This window comes from Suricata suricatta, chromosome 9 (genome assembly GCF_006229205.1).
Source record: "Suricata suricatta isolate VVHF042 chromosome 9, meerkat_22Aug2017_6uvM2_HiC, whole genome shotgun sequence".
Lineage (NCBI taxonomy): Eukaryota > Metazoa > Chordata > Mammalia > Carnivora > Herpestidae > Suricata > Suricata suricatta.
This window is the reverse complement of record NC_043708.1, coordinates 78,469,590-78,486,843: the sequence shown is the minus strand read 5'-3', so window position 1 is coordinate 78,486,843 and position 17,254 is coordinate 78,469,590. Positions and strand designations below refer to the sequence as shown.

Sequence of the window (17,254 nt, the reverse complement as noted above, 5' to 3'; positions counted from 1 at the left end):
TGTGTGTACATGTCTGTAAAATCTAATAGTTCTTTAATAAGTTGTTGCAGGAGATCATTGGAGAATGTAACTGCCAGTGGAGGCTTCTGATTCCCCCATCCTCTGTCCTTGGAATGTCTCTTCAACCTGCCATTCCCACAGTGGGAGCCATTTTCACAGCCTTGAGAGAACAGTGTTTTCTGGAGACCATCTGGATATGGTGTATGTGACTGAGCTCAGTTAAAGGCCTCTGTATAAACTTAAGATTCTGGTGAATGGGCGCAGACATCTACTCATGTTGGGAATGCTCAGGAAAGCCTTGTATATAAGTTCTGTTGCTTTTAAACCTGCTACCTGCCAATCTGGAATGGTCTACCTCTTTGTTCCGTCTCTCCTTGCCCTCTGTGTACGAGGGCCAGTTTCAGATCTTACCCAGGAAGCTCCTGAGGTTTTCAACCAACAAAAGTATCTGTGCAGAATTATGTTCCCACAAGCAGGGCTTGAGAGTACATATTTCATCTTAGGTTCTGTGTCGAATGATTATCACAATTTTGGGTCAATATTTAGGTGAAAAATAGTATCTAAAATATGCTCAGTTTTATTTCTTAGATTATTAATATGATATATTTAAAATTTTTTCTATTTATTAGCCACTTTATCCTTTTACTAAGTTGTTCATTTTTCTATGAGGTAACATACCAGTTTATATAAGTAATTTATATATTCAGAAAACTACTACTCTTAGGTGGTGTATATTACATTTATTCCCCTCTATTTTGAGTTTTAACTCTCCTTTTTTAGGGGATGGAGAAGGACTGATTATTTCAAAAATACACTTGTCAATTTTCAGTATCAAAACAGTTTGTGTAATTGGCTTTTCCTCTTCTGTGGAGGTGGCAGTATGCATTAAGCTGAAAAATTACTTCTCAAATGTGAGAAAGGGGTTAGACTGATGCTTCAGAACTGTGGAATTATATTAAAATCTTGGGTAGCGAGTAACTTGTTCTGCAAGTCTTCCACAAGATGGGCACACATTTCTAATAAATTTTACTTGATAAATGAGTGATGTCTTGGAATATGAGTAGTACACGATGCTGAATGTCACATAATCAGCATTGAGCCAGTGGTTCTTCTCTTTCTTGTTGTGGGATTGTGGGTGATCATCTCCCATGCTCGGATGCCCCATCTCAGGCTGTGGTATTTGGCAGAAATCAGCCTTTTTTCAGAACGTTGGAAGGTGCTCGCAACTGGTACTAGTGTATTTTTGGTCACTTCACAGCACCTATGCACAGTCCTTTGTCTCCCATACAAGAGTAAGCTTAGGAATGCTGCACTTCATTCTAGGTCAGGCTGCCTGCAGATGGAGACCCTTTCCTCTGCTGCCTTACTGCCAGCTACATTAAATACAGAAGATGACAGGAGGTTATTAATACTGCACTGGAGTCAACATCCGTTTGAGTGTATTCAGTGGCCTCCATGCAAAAAAAGACTCCATTGAGCCAATAGACAGCAGTGTTTCCGTTAGTGACAGTGAAAGTCATCTTCTACAATAAGCCTCCTCTCCCGTCTCCCTCACACCAGCCACTAAGGCTTTCAAAGGTAAGTACATGCTAGTTTGTTAATTTTTCTTTATACTTTGTATTTTCTTTATCACTTTATATTATATTACAGTATTATAATCATTTTTATATGAATATTTTTGGGTTGTGAAATGAATCATCTGAGTTTCTGTTATTTCTTATTGGGAAATATGCTTGATATACAAATGCTGTGGATTACAAGCATGTTTCTGGAATGAGTTATCCTCACAAACCAAGGTTTACTGTATTTGGAATGTTTTACAAATGATTGCTACATCATCAACAACAAAAAAAAGTAATTACAAAATATGTACATCACAACCTGTCTTTTTTTAATGTTTATTTATTTTGAGAGAGAGCATCGGAGGGGTAGAGAAAGAGGGAGAGAGCATCCCTAGCAGGCTCTGTGTTGTCAGTTCAGAGCCTGATGTGGGGCTTGAACCCACAAACCATGAGATCATGACCTGAGCTGAAACCAAGAGTTGGACGCTTACTGACTGAGCCACCCAGATGCCCCAAAAGTGATTTTTTTTTAAAAAAAAGGGAGAGTAGGGGAGAGGGATCACAACATGCTTTTAATGACTCTTTGCATTGTGCTCACATTTCCTTAAATATTGTCCCAGAGATACTCAGTCTCAATCCCAACTGGAATATCTGGTGAAAAAAACAGGGGTTGGCTTGGGATGTGTGGCAAAAGGAGAAAGCAGACATCCAGTTAGAGATCAGCCCTCAGTTTCAAGGCCAGCTTTGGGCAGGCTGACCTCAGGCTGGAGCTGCGGTGAGAGAGAGGGGCAGCTGCAGGGCGGGTATCATTTAGGTCAGGCAGAGGCTGGTCCAGCGTCCTTTGTGTACAGAGGTGCTCCTCTTTGGTGCATATTGGTGTATTTTCTAAAAAATTAATTGGCTTTGCCAGTTTGGCTACCAGTCTCTGTACACTCAGCACAGGTCTCTGCCTGCTTATGCTTATCAGTAAGATTCTTTCTTTATCTCTTCTTCATATTTGTCTCCCTTCTGAGAGTTCTTTTCTGCAGCAGCTCTCAGATACCAGGTTCTGTTCCATCAGGTCTGATGTCCTCATTAATCTCCCGGTAACTCTGGTCTCTGCCAGTTCAGCTTGCTGCTCTGTGCCTTCCAAGTCCTACTCAATCACCAGCTTCCAGGCCACCTCTTCATACTTCCCATCTCCTCTTTGCAGTGTGCTCTGCTTGTCTGAGTTGGGTTTCCTGGAGTTCCATCATTGCTTCATATTTAAGGCTATGTTTTTCAATAACATTTACACCTGTTTCACTTTCAGTAGCAGGTTTCTGGGCTTCTTCCAGCGTTTGCAGGCAGTGGCCAGGCGCTCCTGGGCAGGGTCCATCTCTTCCTCAACCACCTGAATCCTGTGATTTAAGGAGGCCACCTCAGCCTCAGCTTGCTCTCAGGCTTGCCTTTGCCCTCTACTTCCTGCTGCAAGTGCTTGGCCTTTTCCTCTGCAGCTGCTGCTGAAGAACCTGTATCTTCACTGCCTTGATAGTAGTGATCCTGGCCATGATGCCCACCCAGCCACTGCCCGACTCAGCTTCCTGCCTCCTGCAGCCACCTTTCCCTCCCTCCCCACCCCCATTTTAAAGATTTTATTTCTAGGGTGCCTGGGTGGCTCAGTGGGATGAGCATCCAATTTCAGCTCAGGTCAGGATCTCATAGTTTGTGAGTTTGAGCCCCTCGTTGGGCTCTGTGCTAACAGCTCAGGGCCTGGAGCCTGCTTTGGATTCTGTCTTCATCTCTCTCTGTCCCTCTCCCACTTGTGCTCTGTATCTCTCTCTCTCAAAAATTAATAAACATTAAAAAACTTTATTTTTAAGTAGTCTCTGTACCCAACATGGGACTTGAACCCACAACCCCCAGATCAAGAGCTGCATGCTCTGCTTACTGAGCCAGCCAGGTGCCCCTATAGTTACTTCTCTTTAATGCTTTTTGGTTATATGAGATGGAAAGCTTCAAACTAGCTCAACACAAAAAAATGGGAATTTACTGGCTAACTGATGGCTCCAGAGAACTGCCTTTGGGTAGTGCTGAGTTCAGGGGCTTAATAGCACCATCCAGACTCAGAAACTATTCACCTCTCAGCTTGCGTTTACTCTGGATTAACATATTTCAGGTACAACTTTCCTCTTGGTGACAAAATGGCCACGTAGAGAGCCTGCCTTTTTGGTTCCTTAGTGAAGGAAGGTTCTCTTTTCCAGTCGCTTGGTGGGCATGGCTGTGTGTCCATTCTGGAAACAGTCATTCTGCCCAGGAACATAGAAATGTGGGAAGGGCCGTATTTACCTTGTTCACCCACTTTTGGAGGCATAGAGAGAGACTTACATAAGCTAAGAGGGAGCACATTATTTTCCCAAAGGGAAATTAAAGTTCTACTACAAAAAAAATTAGAGGTCTAGTACAGTTTTAATTTTGCTCAAGATGTTTTCTGATATAAAGACAAAATATTATGTTGTCACATTTAAGTTTTTCTGTAATTTCTTGACTTCAAGACCTAGAGCCTGCTTCTTAAAAGCGTTGAAAGCCATATAATCAATAAAATTAATTTTTATTTTCTTCAATTTTTGTGGTTTATATTTTTTGCACTTTCAAGCAAACTAGAACTAGACTTAAAAGCCAAATAAATAACTAAATAGGTCAGTAATATTTATATCTGAAAGTGATTTGAGTTATCACCTTTACAGCATAAATTTTGATGAACACTACTTTCTATTTCTAAGCCACATATTGACTTTTTTATGTCTTTTTAAAAAGATTTTATTTTTATGTAATCTCTAAACCCAATGTGGGGCTTGAATTTATAATCCCAAGAAATCAAGAGTTACAGGCTTCACTGACTGAGCCAGTCAGGTGTCCCTTTTCTGTATATTCTTATGCCAGTTAGTTATTGTAGCTATGTAATACGCTTTGATATTTGGTGCAGCAAATAGATGGCAGGTAGCTTGACTGACAGGGGATAGAAAGACCTGGAGTCCAGAGTTTTACCTACCACAACAGAGACTTTTTACCCAGAAGAGACTGTGTGTACATGTGGGCTCTTCTGGTGCTGAGGAGTAATTGAAAGGGAAGAGGGAGTAAGAAAGTGGGACATAGGGTCATGGAACCCAAACATTGCTACTGTGTTTTTTTTTTTTTTTAATTTTTTTTAATGTTTTATTTATTTTTGATACAGAGAGAGACAGAGCATGAGAGGGTGAGGGGCAGAGAGAGAAGGAGACACAGAACTGGAAGCAGGCTCCAGGCTCTGAGCTAGCTGTCAGCACAGAGCCTGACACGGGGCTCGAACCCACAAACGTGAGATCTGACCTGAGCCGAAGTCGGAGGCTTAACCGACTGAGCCACCCAGGCACCCCACATTGCTACTGTTTTAAACCATGGCAGTGCCTGTGTATTACAAAAGATGTGGTCTTCTCTATTTGGAGCACAAGACAAATTATTATGTTATTATTAGCACATTTTTTTCTCTCACTTGAGTTTGACATCTCCAAGTTAGGCTATTGATGCCACTCATGCTTCAGAGAGTGAAACCAGTTAGAAGCTAGCAGTTTATGAGATTGCTGCTTCCAGGACTCTTTACCAGAGAGAGAGAGAGTGGTACCTAACACTGAGAAATTACTTCTAACAGCCACATTTAAGCCTGTCATGTGGGTTACTGGAGACATTCAGGGAACAAAGGGGCCCCCTTCCCTCCTGATAACATCACCTAAGTGACCTGCTTTTTATCCTGTTGTAAGGCGTATTCTGTCTCTATTGCAGTTCAGATGGGAATCTTAGAAGGAATATTATGCTTCTGTTTAGTCATCAAGTGTTTATCAAACTTTAAAAAAATATTTTTGAGAGAGAGAGAGAGAGAGAGAGAGAGAGAGAGAGAGATATCACACCATGTGTGGGGGAAGGGCAGAGAGAAAAGCAGACAGAGGATCTGAAGCAGGCTCCACACTGCCAGCACATAGCTGGACACAGGGTTCAAACCCATGAGCCGAAATGTGCGATCATGACCTGAGCTGAGGTTGGATGCCCAACCGCCTGATCCACCCAAGTGCCCCAAATGTTCATTAAACTCTTAGTATATGCTAGGCATTGTGCTTGGGAATTTTAATATAAATAAAATATTATTCCCTTTTTAAAGGGTTCACTGTCAGTTCCAATAGTTCTTAGTTCCTTGCATTTGCTTTCCCAAAGTTTAGGCTCCCATTCTGAGGACTTAAGACACTTGACATTGCCCGACGCAGTCCATTTAGAGGTTAGAATAAATTGCCTTCCATGTTTAAACAGGTTTTAGAACTTTTAGGGTCCCCACTATGCCCACTTTGTGGAAGGAAATAGGCTACCACCCCACCCTCAACCATATCTCCTCCTTTTATCCCAGGCCTGACTCTGTAAGCATGCAGTATTAGACTCTTTAAAAAAAAATCTACTCATGATAGAATACTTTGTTTTTCAAACTCAGTGTGCCCCCTTTGCTAATGTTGACATGACAGGATTTTTTTACCCTGGACATCTTAAATTGGGACTCTTCAAAGCCTGAGCTTTACCTTCTAATAGCTCCATTGTTGCATTCTTGGAGCTTAGGGTACTTAGGATTACATTTTACACTATTCCTATGAAGTTCTCTTGCTAACAGGGACGTTCCGGTGGGTCAGAAGACGGACTTGTAGCTGTGTCAAAGCCATTTCACTTTCAACAAGGCAAAGATACAGTGGCACGAGTGCTTCTCATTGGCCAGGGATATGCTTCTTTCTTCATTGATTCTGTTAAGTGACCAGATCCTATCTTTTGGGGTAAAAAATATCCACATTGTTATATGCTCTAATTTATCATTCAGTGATCTTATTAGCTATGTCGCCTTCTTGCATTCCGTCATCTGGGTCCTCGTGAGCAGTGAGGCTATTACCCTCTCAGGAAGGCACTGACTTACTCATCAAGGGGGACTACTTCCTCTCCATACTGCTCTGTCTCCCTGGAAGCCTTCCAACAGGACATCAGCATTTACAAATTGATTTGTACTACCTTGGCCAGAATGTAATTCTAATTCCAGTTTCATCTCCTGCAGGCCTTCTTCAGAATTCCAGCTATTCCTGTCTGTGTTCCCCTTTCTTATAGTCCAGTAGTTGCCCTTCAGTTTTATTTATTTGCTGATTTTTTGACAAAAATCTACGTTTTTTTACCAAGCTTATTTACCCTCCAAGGGCCCTATATATTTTCTAGCTCTTTCAAGAAGCCTACCTAAATACTCAAGCTGACTTCAAAGGTACAATCAATTAAATGCTACTAACTTGGTACTTAATTATTAAACACCTTCCATCACAGTGTAGCGGTTAGGGTCATAGGCCTTAGAGACAGTTCTCTGGGTTTTTGAGCTGCTAAAATTTGGCCAACTTATTTACCAGTTCTAGGCTTCAATTTCTCCATTGGCTTAGTAAAACAGGGCCAAGAATGACCTTTCTTGGTCTCACAACAGAGTCCATCTAGTGTTCTGTATGTAGTAGATGGTCAAGAAGTGAGGAGGAAGTGCTTGCAGCTTCGTTTTGACAATGATGGGTTTATGTTAGAAAATAGATTCCTTGGGTGCCTGGGTGGCTCAGTTGATTAAGCATCTGACTTCAGCTCAGGTCGTGACCTCACAGTTTGTGAGTTTGAGCCCTGTGTCAGGTTCTATGCTGACAGCTCAGAGCCTGGAGCCTACTTTGGATTCTGTGTCTCTCTCTCTCTACCCCTTCCCCACTTGTGCTCTGTCTCTCTCAAAATAAATAAACATTAAACAAAAAAAAGAAAATAGTTTCCTAAAAAATATAGTTTCCTTCTGCAAAATTTCTCATAAATGTTCATTAAGAGTGGTCTATAGGCAAAAATCTTTTTGAATTCTTAGATTAAGGATTATGGGCTCATGGATTATGATCTCAAATTTTCTGAATTCATGATGTGATGAGATTAACTCAATGTCATTGAAGCTCAAAAACGGGTAATGACAATGGTCATATATTTCCCTGATAGATATCAGAAGAATAAATAACACATTGACGAAAGAGTGTGGCCATATGTAAATTATATTACTGAAACCTTCAGAAAGGCTGACTTTTCTCATGAATGATTTTGAAAGGAATTTAAATAGATTTTTAAAAAATTTTCTTTGTGAACTGGTTTCTCTTAGGTTTTTCCAGCAGTCTTCTTGATCATGTTTAATCATAGTCATTTAAGTGAGGATTGATTTAGTAGCAGGGTTTTTTTGTTTGTTTGTTTGTTTGTTTTTCAGAGAACTGTTAAAAAATTTTTTTTAACATTTATTTATTTCTGAGAGACTGAGAGAGACAGAGCATGAGCGGGGGAGGGCAGAGAGAGAGGGAGACACAGAATCGGAAGCAGGCTCCAGGCTCTGAGCTGTCAGCACAGAGCCCAATTCAGGGCTCAGGCTCCTGAACCATGAGATCATGACCTGAGCCGAAGTCACATGCTTAACCAACTGGACCACCCAGGTGCCTCTCAAAGAACTTATTTTAATGTTATTTCCAGAGAGTTACTGGCTGGCCCTAATTTGGTTTATCCTGTGGGTCAAGGCTTTTCCTTTTGTGCTACTTATTATATTATCCCTCTTTTGAAGCCTTTCTGGTTTGCTAATAATTTCTAGTTCGAGTTCTGTCACAAGTAACCTGTGGGATCTGAGGACCTTACTTTCTAAACAAAGAGATAAATTCAATGATTCACAATAATTCTGAAAGTTAGCATATTTCTTTTCACATCACCATCAATTGTGGTGGAAGAAACACTCTGTTAACTGCATATAGTTTTTATGTATGATTTTTATAATAAATGGTCAGTATAATTTTATGCCATTTTCTTAACTACCAGAATCAAAATTTGTGTTTAAACCTTTTACACTGCAGCATTTAAATGTTCTTAGTCATTGGCTTTTATAAATGACATACTGGCACACTGCTCTTCTTTCTTTTAACCGCATTCTGTTTAGGACTTAGAGTGTAATCTTGTCAAGATTTCCAGGGCTTTGCATTTTCATTTCCTTTTTGGTTAAATTTGTACACATGAAATATTACATATAAACATATGATGTATAATCAATACATAATATATCACATATATGCAATATATAATCCACTAAAGAGAACAATGATATATAATATCTATAAATTATACTATATATATAACTTTTTCTTAACCAAATTATATATCACTTTTAATATCTATTGAATATATATAATTTTATCCTTAATTGAATTTTGTATTTAAAGTCAGCTGGAAGATTTTGTCAGATAGATGTTCTAGCTTGAAGGTCAGTCTCCATGACACATGGATTCATTCTTCCAATTTCTACGAATGTAACCAATTTTGAGTTATTTGAGTGATTCAGAGTTTCTGTTGCCTCTGATTATGTTGCCTGTGTGAAACAAATATCTGTAAATTGAACACAATTGGAAAAATTGCTGCTATATTACGTGTGTGTGTGTAATCCTTTGAAGATATTTTAAACCAAAGGTTGGAATCAAAATTTAAGTTAAAAATTCAAGAGTATTGGTTCCAACAATAAAAATAACATGACTGAAGTGGTTGGATGAATGTTCACCTTCAGATGTTTACCAGTTTGCACATGTGCAGGCAATAATGACTGTTGGCACTTCACAACTTATTCTACTGCCGAGAGGTTGGCAGATACTTTTTTAGACATCTATTCTGTGGACCTCAATTTTAGAAATGTTACAATGGAAAAAATGATATCTTGGAATCAAGAAAGCTTGGTGCATAACTGTCAATCAAGCGTAACTTACTTTCCCTGCTTCCCTGGTCCCAAAAGCATGTTAGTATTATTTATATTGGTTTGCCATAAATATGGCTCTTAAAAGATTTAGAGGTTTGAGAGGCATAAACACTGGTGATGTTGGTTGTGACCCAAATAAAGTCCACTGGACTTCATGAAAAGCTTGGTGAAAGTTTTGGTTCCCTCTCATTCTTCAGCAGAGCCTTTCTGTTATGGTATCAGAGGCTTTCCCCGTTGCTTCAGAAAACCCATTGTCCTGTCCAGGGAGGGAAATTCAATTGCTAGAGCACGTTATAGATCTCTCTTGTTCCTCTTGGACACAGAAGAGAAAGCCCAACATCTGACACTTGGAGAGCTTAAGCCTCTGAGTGAAAAATTGCCATGAATTTGAATGAAGATAAGAGAGAAGGGGACAGTGAAAGATGTTCCAGTGGTGAGAGATCATCGGTGTTGGCGGCTGCCCCTCCCTCTTATCTCACCTAATGGCAGTTGCCTGCCAATGTTTATTTGTCCATTGCCATTCACCAGCTGCTCCTCTACCATGTTGTTTTCCTTCCCAGATGGCAACATGATGTTCCACGATAAAACTGACACAAAAAACAATGCAAAATTTGTCTAAGAGAGGTTCAGCAAGCATGAGAAAAACATCTGATATCTCTCAGAGCCCGCCAAGTTCGCAGCTTACAGTGCCAGAGTAATTATGGGATGATTTGAACAGAGGCAATGCATGGGGAAGCCACTTCCAAATGTATCAGGTAGGTTTCCAGAAGAGGCTCTCTCGTTCCTCTGGCACCCTGACAGAATCAATGAGCACTGCCTGTGGCTCCCAGAAGCCTCGTACATTATGGAATCTGTGCTTTACCCCATGCCGCCTAATTAATGGCCCACTATTTTAAAAACTCTTTTATTCAATTAGACTATGCTTTCAATAAGATAAACACTCTTGCTATCAAAATCCTGGGAAACCAGCATTTATAGGCTGCCTTCTTGCCAAAGCATCTGCTTTTCTTTTGCTCTTGGTCTTTTATTTTGTCCAGTCTTCATTTGGCTGTTTGATTCTGTAAAAATTGACTGCTATTTTGGGGAATAATATGAAAAGACAGGGTTTCACTGCCATCTTGGTATTCTGAGGGTTATTTCCCCCTTAGCCTCTACACAAGCACACAAACCAAAGAGAATCATTTTATTATTAGAGATTACAAAGAGCCACAGATGTTATTTAAAATGGGGGCATTGACTGGGTTTCATATTCATCACTATTACTCAAAGCAATGCCTTTTATATGGGTTACTATTATTACATTCTTTGTCAGATTAGATTTTTAGGTGAAATACTAAAGAGTTCTTTCTTCTTTAATTTGACCACGTGCCTCTTCATTTGACTCAAAATTGTCTCCTAGGGATAATTACATTCATGTCTGTTTGGCTAGATTTTTCCATAGTTATAGCTGATTTAATTTACTTTAGTGACAATACTGAGAAAAAATAGTTTTAAAAAATCCTATCTTGCATTCTAGGCATCTGCCCCTGAACTGATTCCACTGTGCCACTGTCGATTTTAAAATACTATTAGTGAAAATAAAGAATAGAAAATGCCTAATGATCTTTCGTGAAAAATATTATATTACTCAGTTAATTCATTCTTTCTGACTTATGAGTGGTATAATATATTGATAAAATTTAAAAACAGATTTTGCATTTATTTAGTCTGGGAAGGAAGTTTCTATTGTAGGTAGTATCTGACAGGAAAACCTATTCAAGAAATGTTGACACATTCCCACATACAGGGAAAGGCTGTTGAAAGGGCTCAAGATTTCCTGAATAAGACTGAGCTTAGGTATTATTGGGCCATTAACATTGGCTGAGTTACTTAACCTCTTGTAATCTCTATGTCCTTTACTAGAAAAGGGAAATATGAGTAATAGTTACCAAATACAAATGTTGCAAGGGTCAAATCAATTGGCAGATGCAAATGAGTTTTATAATTTGTAAAGCATGGTGCAACTATTTAGTTGCTGTCAATGACCTGTTTCTCTGTTTAGTTGTATCTTCATAAAGTCTTACTTGTTCTGAGACTATAACTTTCCTTCAATAGGGGATTTATTTTTCTTTAATTTTATAATTTGTTCTTGCAGCCTCAGATGTCCTAGGGTATAGGGCAGTGTAGATTTTATGACTGTTGTGAATATTTGACCTTCTAAGGGCAGAGGAAAGGGGAATATATTAACTTTTGAGGCCATGCTCTAATCAGTTGTGTAGGAAGAAACAGCATCATTTGACATTTCATCCTTTTTGCAGGACAGATTGTTGGGCATTTTCCAAGTCAGCAAGAGCTGAACTTGAACTTTTTCTTCCAGCATTGAAATCATTTGACCATCTGCATACAGGTGGAATTAATATAATGTCCATATTCTAGTTCATATTCATGTTAGATCAAAATGATCCCATGGAACAGAGCAAGGTCAGGTTGAGGACTCTCAGACTATTGAGAGAGATTGATTTTACTAATCTATGTGTGTTGGAGTTCATATTCATCTGGAATAGAACTAAAATCACCTGTTGTGCCTATTTGATTTCAGTTCTTCACAGTTACTGTAGCTTACTTATTTATGGTGAAGTAAGGAATTCACACTCATAGCCAGCCGAACCCATGTCCAAACATTTTGACTCAAATGGTTTGAGGTGGCTTTTCATGATAAAAAATTGTTAAACTTCCCAAGTGATTCTAAGATACAGTTAGGCTGAGAACCACAAATTTACAGGTGAGTGGCAATTAATTATCTACCAGTAGGTATTTGGCTAGATGAGGTTCAAATAGGCATGGTATTTGAGTAATCTCTTATACCAAGATTCCATGATGATGTAAAACTTATGATTTTGGGTTATAAATATTGACACCAAAAGTTAAATTTTTCTGATCATTAATTTATTTAGTTTTTTAAATATTAAATTTTGTGTTTCCACATGGAATATTAAACATATGTCACCAAGTTTTCAACTTGGAACAATGTATAAAATAAATTTCAAAAATGGTAAACATTTACAGATGTATAATCCATATACATAAAACTTTTTTGAACCCAAGAGGGAAAGGGATCATAATTACCAAAATGTTTGAGGACCACTGCTCTAATCTATTATTTGAGTTTCTTCAGAGCTTTATGTCTATCTGGAATTACCTTATTTGTTTACCTATTGTATGACTTTACCAATTAGAATGCACTAGAACAGTTTATTCACTGTTGGACTTCCAGTGCCTAGAAGTGTCTGGTACAAGTGTGTGATGCAAAATAGGCACGATGGGTCGAATTATGTACCCTAAACATTCATATGTTTAAGTTTTAATCCCCATTATCTCTAGATAAGATTGTGATCTTATTTGGAAATAGCATAGTTACAGATGTAATTAGTTAAGATGAGGTCATACTGGAAAAGGGTCGGTGGGCCCCTGATTCAGTACGATTGGTGCCCTTATAAAAGGGAGATGCTGGCATAGACATACACACCAGGACTGAAGTTCAGCTGCTCAAGCTTCTCTCCTGGAGAAGCTGGGAGAGAGGACTGGAAGGGATCCTTCTCTAGCACTACCACAGGGAACAGGGCCCTGCTGACACCTCAATTTCAGACTTCTGGTTTCTAGAAGTATGAGACTATAAGTTTTTGTTATTCTGTGCCACCCAGTTTTTGATAGTCTTTTTTGGCAGCTTGAGGAAATTAATACAGTAGGTATTCAATAAAGATTGGTTAAATGCATGAATCAACAACTGCTTCACAGTGTACTACCACATTTATACAACTCTCTGATCAAGTAGTGCTATTGTATTCTCTTTCTGCATGTGAAGAAACTAGGCTTTGAGAGGTTAAGTAACTTGCCCAAGGTCACATCTCTTTACCTCCTTAGCCAGAGCTCCTACGCTCTACACTGTGTAGTCTGGCATATATATTATATAATACTATGTATAGACAGGAGGTCTCCACCAATAAGTAGCCCAATGCTCAGAAAGAGTACTCATCATGGAAGCCCAGTATCTAGAATGTCAAGCACTTAGTCTCTCTCTCTCTCTCTCTGTTTTTATTAGATTGATTTTTAAAAAATGTTTATTTTTATATTTGAGAAAGAGAGAGTGAGAGTGAGAGAGTGCATTTGCACTCACACATGAGTGAGGGTGGGAGGGGCAAAGAGAGTGGGAGAGAGAATCCCAAGCACAGAGTTGACAGCACAAAGCTTGATGCGGGGCTTGATTTCTGTGAATGGTGAGGTCATGACCTGAGCCAAAATCAAGAGTTGGACGCTTAACCAACTGAGCCACCTGGGCCTCCCAAGCATTCAATCTCTTATTCAATTTAAAGATCCTCTCCCATCTTCACCCTATAACCCCTAGCCTGACTCAAGCTTAGAAATCTGCCATGGGGAAAGAGGGGGCTGGAGTCTATCCTTGTTTTCTGTGTTCTACCTTGTCCTATTTATTTCTCAAGGTTAGGGTGAGGTGAGGAAGAGAAGGAGAAGGATGAATAAAAGTCTCTTTTAATTAGTGTAGTGGTCACCTTACTTTGTAGCCGTTTAAGTGGCAGATGGGATAATTTTTTTTTTGGTTCTTTAGAAGCTCCTATTCTAGCCTAGTTATCTGGCAAAGATGTTCCCTCTGGCTGGCTCTGGCCCTGATTCTTTTTGTTGGAGTCACGTAACCCTGGATGGTGGCTGTTTGGGCATAGCCCTTTGATGGCATCTCTAGTCCTGCTACTTTCCTTGGCATCCCACTGTAGCTCAAAGGAGATATTTGGCTTGTTTTTCCCATAAACTCTGAAAGTACAGGCATTCCCACCCTGGCCCTCTTCTATCCTTGGCCATAAAAGGCAGCAGTTCCTGCAAGCCTCACACATTTGGATTTTTTTCAGACTAGTCAGCCTCCACGTTCTGCATCCTACAGTCTTCAGGGGTTGTATATTAAGCCCTCTGAGCAGTTTTCCTGAAGCTTCCCATACTTGGCTTGAGTGACTAGGGTGGGAAATATCCTTATACATCTGGAATTTTTAAAAAAGTGTTTATTTATTTTGAGAGAGAGAGTCAAAGAGAGAGCAAGAGAGCGAGTGAGCTCGAGGGAGCATGCAAGCAAGCATGAGTGGGGGAGGGGCAGAGAGGGAGGGAGAGTGAGAATCCCAAGCAGGCTCCAGGATGCGGGTGTAGAGCCTGATGTAGGGCTCCATCTCACTAACCATGAGATCATGACCTGAGCTGAAATCAAGAATCATCTGCTCAACTGACTGAGCCACCCAGATGCCTCTAGTTTGAAATCAGTTTCATGATATCATTATAGATCTAATCTTGCTAGAAATGCTATTAAGACCACAATACCAAAAACACTGGGTATAATATAAATGTACATGTTCCAATCCATGGATCCCTCATTTTAAGCAATTCAACTGCTCTTACTAAACATCCTCTATATGTTAGGCACTGCACTAGGATAAGAGAAAGTCCCAGTTCCCAAATTCATGTCCACAAATTCCTTTGGACAGTAGCCTGATGTACAGGCCTGGGTGAGGCCTAGAGAATGAGTGGAGCAGTAGGCAGACAGATTGAAGAATTCTGTGGGTGTGTGTCAGCCAAGATGAATTCCACTGGCCAGGCATTGGGCTCATCACAGGCATAAGTGCAGAGAGACCAATCCGACTGGTCATCCCATGTTTACATATGAAAACTTGAAAGGTTCATACTATAGCTGGAAGGAGAGCCTAGAACAGTATGAGATGATATTTTATACTAGTTTATTATCTTGGACAAAACATTGCATTAGCTTGGATGGCATATCATAGAATGGTAGACAGAGCTTCCCTGTATGCATCTCAGGTATATAATTTAGTGAGGTCTGTAGCCTTGTTATAATCATTTAAAGTCTCAGGGATACCTGGATGGCTCAGTCAGTTAAGCATCCAACTTCGGCTCAGGTCATGATCTCACAGTTCATGGGTTTGAGCTCTGTGTCAGGCTCTGTGCTGACAGTTCAGAGCCTAGAGTCTGCTTCGGATTCTGTGTCTTCCTCGCTCTCTGCCAGTCCTTCACTTGTGCTCTGTTTCTGTCTGTATCAATAATAAATAAACATTAAAAAAAAAGTTTAAAGTCTCCAAGTTTCAGTTTCCTTACCTGTAAAACATGGATAATGAAATTTAATGCATACATACCCACTCTGTTTAGCTAACTAGATCTTTTTACTTTGTGCCATATATGATTTAAATAAATATAGATAAAATTCACGATTGGGGGAAATACAGATAGAGTGGGTAGTCAAGATTGGGGAAGAACGTGAAATACAGAATTATAGTTCATATACTATATTACGAAAATAATACCTATTTAAGTGCCTTGTAAACTTTGATTCAATATTCATTAATAATAATGTGTATGTTTTTTTCTAGGTTCTAGGTAGGAACTATAATGAACACACTCTCACTAAATTTAGATCATAAAGATCCTTGACATTTCTGCAGAATTTTGTTTTTTTTCCCTTTAACTTCCTATTTTTCAAAACTTTTATTTAAATTCGGGTTAGTTAACATGTAGTGTAATAATGATTTCAGTGGTAGAACTTAGTGATTCATCACTGATATGTAGCACCCAGTGCTCATCCCAACAAATACCCTCAAGTTTTTTTTTAATGTTTATCTATTTTTGAGAGACAGGGTGTGAGCAGGGGAAGGGCAGAGAGAGGAGACATAGACTCTGACGCAGGCTCCAGGCTCTGAGCTGTCAGCCCAGAGCCCGACTTGGGGCTTTAACCCATGATCCGAAGTTGGCTGGTTAACCCACTGAGCCACCCAGGCACCCTGCAAATACCCTCCTTAATGCCCATCACCAGTTTAGCCCATCCCCCACCCAACATCCCTCCAGCAACCCTCAGTTTGTTCTTTGTATTTAAGAGCCTCCTATGATTTTATGCAGAATTTCTGAAATTAATATTATAAAATACTGTGGAACTGGTACTTATTTTTATTTTTTAAAATTAATTAATCTGTTTATTTTGAGAGCAAGCATGAACGAAGGAGGGGCAGGGAGAAAAGGAGAGGGAGAATTGCAAGCAGGTTCCATGCTGTCAGCACACAGCCCAATGTGAGCTCACTTAGGTAACGTGAGATCAGGATCTAAGCCGAAACCAAGAGTGAGACACTTGACTGACTTGGCCATCCAGGTGCCTCTGGAACTGATTTTTGGAATGAGAATCATACTCTGAGATCCAAAGGCTAAGAACAACAAGCTTAGATTTGGCTTCTGTTCTTTCTGAAGATTTCTTTATTTCATTTTCCAGTTTTGGCAAAACTTTTATTCTGGTTTCTCAGTAACTGAATAATTTCATGCCTGCCAATTATGCCTTTACCAATTATTAGGTCTGATGGATATTAATCTCTATCCAAAACACATGACGCTTTTTCCCTTTTTCCTTGTACACACACACACACACACACACACACACACACACATACCTCTTATGTACAATTTAGTATGCTTAATAAATTCTAGTGATCAAGTAGGGAGTTCTTTAATCAGTAGGAAATTGTCTCATTTGTCTCTGGAGGAAAAAGTTCTTAATTACCTTTTAAAGAATTTGTTTAGTTTTAAATGATGTTAGAGTGTGGGTAAAGTTGTTCTTTAGGGAAGTGCAAAGCTTAATATGTTAAGTGCCTTAAGAGCAGAGCCTGATTTTTGCATTTATTCATTAGTTTATTCAACAAATGTTTATTCTGCACCTACTAGATGCCAGTCAGCATTCCAGGCACTAGGGGTATATCAGTTATAAAAACTGAATGAAGAATGCAAAAATCTCTCCTGATCTAACTTTTTATTTGGGCATCACACTATAAAAAAGATATTTAAGTACAATATCCAGTGCTAGGACCTAAGGAGAATAAGG

General features: G+C 39.4%; 1 pseudogene; it reads right to left on the bottom strand.

Moving 5' to 3' along the window:
• Window positions 1-2,274: 2,274 nt before the first annotated feature.
• Window positions 2,275-3,091, bottom strand: LOC115302284 (annotated as a pseudogene).
• Between the last annotated feature and the right edge of the window lie 14,163 nt (window positions 3,092-17,254).